We start from the raw sequence: 6,785 nt of genomic DNA, 5'->3' as shown, positions 1-6,785 counted from the left end.
GAAGAGGCTGGGGGGGCTCACACCTGTAATCCCAACACTTTGGGAGGCCAAGGTGGGAGGATGGCTTGAGCCCAGGAGTTCCCGACCAGCCTGGGAAACATAGTGAGGTGCGCCTGCAGTCCCAGCTCCTTGGCGGGGCCAAGGTGGGAGGACTGCTTGAGCCCAGGAGTTTGAGACCAGCCTGAGCAACATAGGGAGACCCGTTTTCTACAAAAAAATACAAAAATTAGCTGGATGTGGTAGCACATGCCTGTGGTCGCAGCTTCTTGGGGGGCTAAGGTGGGAGAATTGCTTGAGCACAGGAGTTGGAGGCTACAGTGAGCTGAGATGGCGACACTGCACTCCAGCCTGCGTGACAGAGTTAGACCCTGTCTCAAAAATAAAAAGTCAAGATGAGGGAAGGCAGCCAAGGCAAGTAAGACCAACCACACCCTCAGGTGGGGAAGTCTCTTTGGAAGACCTTTCAAAACTTAACTGGGAAGGTTCCCATTCCCGATGATGAAAAATTTCTGGAACTAGATGGATAGTGCTGGTGTTTGCACATGGTATACATGTAATTAACACCATAGAGTTGCCAACATCTGAATAGTAAACAAGGGCCAGTCACTGTGGCTCAAGCCTGTAATCCCAGCACCTTGGGAGGCTGAAGTGGGAGGATCACTTGAGCCCAGGAGTTTGAGACCAGCCTGGGAAACATAGTGAGACCCTGTCTCTATGAAAAAATTAGAAATTAGCTGGACATGGTCGTGTGTGTCTGCAGTCCCAGCTACTCGAGAAGCTGAGGTGGGAGGATCCCTTGAGCCCAGGAGGTCAAGGCTGCGGTGAGATGTGATTGCACCACTGCACTCCAGCCTGGGTGATAGAGCAGACCCTGTGCCAAGAAGAAAAGAAAGAATGAAGGAAAGAAAGCCGGGCGTGATGGCTCACCCCTGTAATCCCAGCACTTTGGGAGACTGAGGCGAGCAGATCACCTGAGGTCAGGAGTTCACCAGGCCAACATTACGAAACCCTAAAATTTTTAGTCTCTACTAAAAATTCAAAAAATGAGCCAGGTGTGGTGGTGGGCACCTGTAATCCCAGCTACTTTGGAGGTTGAGGCAGGAGAATTCCTTGAACCCAGGAGGTGGAGGTTGCAGTGAGCCAAGATTGCACCACTGCACTCCAGCCTGGGCAACAGAATGAGAATCCATCTCAAAAAAAAAAAATGAAAGAAAGAAATACATGTTAGGGTGAGGCAAGCTAAACCACACTGTTATGTATTTTAACAACATATAAAGCCCACTTGGGGCCAGTCTGTGAGGTCCTCCCATGCCAGGCTCGGCCCCACACTGGGACACCCCTCCACCCCCCTGTCACCTGCCAGTGGCATCTCTGAAGTGGTCTGTGGTGTCAGTTTGGACCAGCGGTGCTCACCCCCAACAGGGCACACAGAGGCTTTCTAGGGAGCAGTTCCCCCAGGACAGCAATACTTTCAGGTGACAGTGACATGGGGCAGCAAAACTGGTTGCCTCCTGGCAGGCAGCCAGATGCACACACGCATGCATGCAGACCATGCCATTCAGAAAGTTCACCTGGGAACTGAGACGCAGCTCTTGGAGGGAGATCAGAAGATCAGATGATATCTGAGAAAATAAAAGGGTTAAGCAAAATGAGAGAGAAGGTGGAGTGGAAAAAAACCATAAAGGTTAGCCCTGCCACCCATGACACAGAAACGTGCCATGTCGGTTTGAACACCTAAAAGTCAGAGCCACTCACAGATGGTGAAGAGGGGGTGGAGGAGAGGAGTGGGGAGGTCCGAGGAGCAGAAATGCCAAAACACAAGAGTAAGATCTGATGCTGCAGAGGTTCCATCCACATGGGATCTGCCCCTGGGAAAAATGAAATCCCCTGAGCCCGGGCACTGCAAGGCCTGTGGGCTGCACGGATGGGCTTTTCACACCCGTGGGATGACAAAGGTCGTCTCTACAGGTGGGCGACCCTACGGGCACGTGAATGGCCTCAATGCAGCTCCCCAGCATCCCCAAATGATGCAGGTCAGTAATCCAGAGATGGGGGGCGAAGGCTCACGTGTCCCCAGATGCAGGCACCCCTGTGCTGCTTGAGTCATCTGCAGTCACAAGACCAGGAACCTGGAGGAGGTACCCTGGTGGACACCGGACAACCCAGGGCAAGGTGCCAGGTGCCTCCCGGGCAGCCCCCCTCTCCAGCAAAGGGTTTGGATGGCAAAGCCTCAAAGGCCTGCCTTCCTTCCCCAAGTGGGGCAAACACAGAGAAAACACTCCCCTAGGGCTGGCACTGAGGCTGCCAGGGAGCCTGCTGGGTTCCCCACTCTGGTTTTCAGGTAACTCCATCTGCTGTCACTGAGACCCTCATCAGACATCTGCATGCCTGCCACCACAGCTGACATCAGTGTGCCTTCTCCAAAGCCATCTTCTCACCCGCTCTTCTTCTTTTATTTTTTGAGACAAAGTTTTGCTCTTGTTGCCCAGGCTGGAGTACAGTGGCACTATCTCGGCTCAACACAACCTCTGCCTCCCAGGTTCAAGCGATTCTCCTACCTCAGTCTCCCGAGTAGCTGGGATTACAGGCATTCACCACCATGCCCAGCTAATTTTGTATTTTTTTTTTAAGTAGAGACAGGGTTTCTCCATGTTGATCAGGCTGGTCTTGATCTCCTGACCTCATGATATGCCTGCCTCAGTCTCCCAAAATGCTGGGACTACAGACGTGAGCCACCATGCCTAGCAGAGAGTGGATTTTCTGCACAAGGAGGGTTTAGACGTGTGTGTGGCTATGAGCCTTCTGCTAGGAGGCCAGCCCAGGGCTGGGCGCATCCCTCTTAAGTTTTATTTTTGGAGAGCCTCACCTTGAGTCATGCCTCCTTGAAGGGCCTGTGCATGTATGCACACACATGAACCTGCAAGGTATACATACATACACATGTGCACACACATCAACACACGTGCACACTGCAATGCACACCACATGTGCTCACACACAGCCATACATGCATGTATAGTCACATCCACATTAACATACATGAAAATACATAAACATAGACACACATGTTCACACACACACACACACACACACACACACACACAGAGCACAGCCCTCCCAGACCTTTCTGGCAGGCCTGAGTTATTCGCCAGCCCAAAGGGAGCCTCTGTCAGGGAATTTTCTCCAAAACAGAAAAGCCAGCAAGACTCAGGCCCCGATGCTCACGTGGAAATTGTGGCAGGGGCGGTGGCTGCCCAGGGCAGTGGGGTCCTAGGGTCTGGGTGGACACTCCTGACTGTGGATGCTAAATAGGACCCCCTGGCCTTCCAAGGAAAACAGGAGGGGAGGCAACCCTTTTGTTCTCTGTGTGTGCGTATTTTTAGCACTGAGCAATTTAGGTACTTTCAAGCTTTTGTGGCTGCTTTGAAGCTTTCTGGAATCAGAGCCCTGAGCAGCCACATGTGGGTCTGTCCCCAGAGCAGACAGATTGGCCTTCTCTGCCACCAAAAACTGGGGGCGGAACATCTACTGGAAACCAAGGAGGCTGGGCAGTGTCAAAGGGATTTTTTTTTAATTGATCCTTTTGTTGAGTTTGCAGTGGAGTCACATCCAGTGCTAACAAAGAATGTAGAGGAATTCTGTGTCGTTCCCCGGCTGTCCCTGGTAGTAATATTTGGTAAAGCAGGATCCTGTGGGCAGGATTGCAGCCAGTCACACCTCCCCCAGTCTCACGTGGGTTCTGCAGTATTCAGTATTGTACTCACTGGTGTGTTAGTGTGTGAGGCTCTCTGTGAGTTTATTACCATGTAGGCTTGTGGATTCATCACCATAGTTGAGGCACTAACAGGGCTCAGTTGCCCTTTTATTTACTTATTTATTCAGAGATGGGGTCTCACTGAGTTGCTCAGGCTGGCCTCGTCCTCCCACCTCAGCCTCCCAAGTAGCTGGGACCACTGGACTGTGCCACCCATGCCCAGCTAATTTTTAAATTTTTCATAGAGAGGGGGGTCTTGCTGTGTTGCCCATGCTGGTCTCAAACTCCTGGACTCAAGTCATCCCCCCATCTCAGCCTCTCAAACTGCTGTGATTGCAGGCAAGAGACACCATGCCTGACTATGTTGCCCCTTTACACACAGACCTGTCTCTCTCCCAGTCCCGTCCCTTCCCCTCCCTGATTCTGGCAGCCATTAATCTGTTCTCCATTTCTAAAATCGTGTCATTGGGCTGGGTGTGATGGCTCATGCCTGTAATCCCACCACCCTGAGAGACCGAGGTGGGCAGCTCAAGAGAGGTCAGGAGTTTGAGACCAGCCTGGCCAATATGGTGAAACCCCATCTTACTAAAAATAGAAAAACTAGCCTCATGTAGTGGTGCGTGCCTGTAATTCCAGCTACATGGGAGGCTGAGGCAGAATCACGTGAATCAGGGAGGCAGAGGTTGCAGTGAGTTGAGATCATGGCACTGTACTCCAGCCTGGGTGACAGAGGCAGCCTCTCAAAAAAAAAAAAGAAAGAAAAATGCTGGCCGGGCATGGTAGCATATGCCTTTAATCCCAGCACTTTGGGAGGCTGAGATGGGTGGATCACGAGGTCAAGAGATCAAGACCATCCTGGCCAAGATGGTGAAACCCCGTCTCTACTAAAAATACAAAAAATTAGCCAGGCGTGATGGCAAGCACCTGTAATCCCAGCTACTCGGGAGTCTGAGGCAGGAGAATTGCTTGAACCCAGGAGGTGGAGGTTGCAGAGAGCCGAGATCACGCCACTGCGCTACAGAGTGAGACTCTTGTCTTAAAAAAAAATTGCTGCTTCCCAGACTGGACAACAGAAATGTTGGTGTGCAGACTGCACGTGTACATATAGATGTGTAGGAACACAGGGAGGGTGCGTGCATGAGATGAGGGAGGTGTGCATGTAGGGGAATGCGTGCACACAGGAGTGTCTGTGCCCAGGTTGTGTTATGCTCATGCATGCATGTGCTTGTATGATGCATGAATTGGTGCATTAAGCGTGTGCCCCGTGTGCAAGTGGAGTGTGTGATGTGGGTGTGAAAGCAACAGGAAATTGTGTTGGTAAGTAAAGTATGGGATGTCGGGTACTTACAGGTGCACAAGTGGATTTTGTGTCTCTAGAGTGTAGGTGACTGGCTTGTGTGTGTCGCTGAGTCAAGAATAAGTCACATGTGGAAACGGGAGGAGGAAGGATGGGACCCAAGGCCTGAGCCAGCATTTTGGTTTCTGGGGTGGCTCATGCCCCCACTTACCCCTCCGGAGGCCTGCTGGGTGGTGCTGGTAGCTGGCAAGACAAAGCAGAGAAGCCAGTGCCCAAACAGCACTCCAGACGACTGGACTCCCTTCCTCTCTGTGTGAATCAGGAGCACCGCGAAGCTCCGGGTGGGAAAGTCAGGGCAGACCCCTTAGGGGAGGGAGGAGGCGGGGGAGCCTCTTCTATTCCCCTTGCTCTCCACTGTGACAGCAAAGCAGCAGCCAGCAGGGACCTCCTCCTCCAACTCCAACTGCTCCTCAGTCCCAGGCCACCTGCTCCTGTGTCTGCTGACCTACTGAGCTGTCTCTGCACCCTGCTGGGATGCTGTTCCTCCTGATCTCTGCCCTTCCCCAGACCTTTCACTAACACCACCCGCCCCCCCACTGCGCAGCGCCGACCAGACCTGCTGCCCCTGACCATAGCCTGCCCCATCCCAGATGCCTCTGTTTCCAGCCTCATGCCTTCGGTGACCCAAAGGAGACCTGGACACGCAGATGAAGAGGGTACTCTTGTGGTTCCTCCTGCTTAGGTGTCCCAGTCACACAATCATGCGTGTGAGGAAATGTAGGATCTGACACAGACTCTATTTCTAAAGCTGTTTCACACGGTGGTTTCCCTAAAAGTTTTTTTGTGGGGTCATCGATGGGGATTTGGTCCTCCCTGCAGGGCAAAGACCAAAGACCTGAGTGCAGATTTCTTAAGCAGCCTAGAGAGGCTCGGGCCTCACCAGTCCACATCAAGTTCTGGGTCCTACCGGCCCTGCTTGACTCAAACACAGCAAGGTTGACAGGATTGAAACAAGAAAGTATTGACTATAAGATTGAAAAGGAAGGATTTTATGGGCCAGAGGAACACAATAAAGAATCCAGAAATGAATCCGTGCATTTATAGCCAACTCGTTTTTCAACCAAGGCACCAAGAACATACCTTGGGGAACAGATGGTGTCTTGAATAAGTGGTGCTGGGAAAATGAGAAATATCTACATGTAATGAATAAAACTAGACTCCCATGCTTCACCATATATAAAAATCAAGAAGCCTGGGCATGGTGGCTCACCCCTGTAATCCTAGCACTTTGGGAGGCCAAGACGGGTGGATCACAAGGTCAGGAGTTTTAGACCAGTCTGGCCAACATGGTGAAACCCCATCTCAACTAAAAATACAAAAAATTAGCCAGGTATGTTGGCAGGCACCTGTAATCCCAAGTACTTGGGAGGCTGAGGCATGAGAATTTCTTGAACCCGAGAGGCAGACGTTGCAGTGAGCCAAGACCACACCACTGCACTTTAACCTGGGCAACAGAGCAAGACTTTGTCTTAAAAAGAAATCAAATCAAAATTAATTAAAAGCTTACATGTAAAAAACTACAGGCCAGGCATGGTGGCTCAAACCTGTAATCCCAGCCCAGGTGGGAGTGAGGCAGGAGAATTGCTTGAACCCAAGGGTGTAGGTGGCAGTGAGCTGAGATCTGGCCACTGCACTCCAGCCTGGGCGACAGAGTGAGATTTCATCTCAAAAAAC

This window comes from Cebus imitator, unplaced genomic scaffold (genome assembly GCF_001604975.1).
Source record: "Cebus imitator isolate Cc_AM_T3 unplaced genomic scaffold, Cebus_imitator-1.0 Scaffold32, whole genome shotgun sequence".
NCBI classification, from domain to species: domain Eukaryota; kingdom Metazoa; phylum Chordata; class Mammalia; order Primates; family Cebidae; genus Cebus; species Cebus imitator.
Note: the sequence above shows the minus strand (reverse complement) of the source record.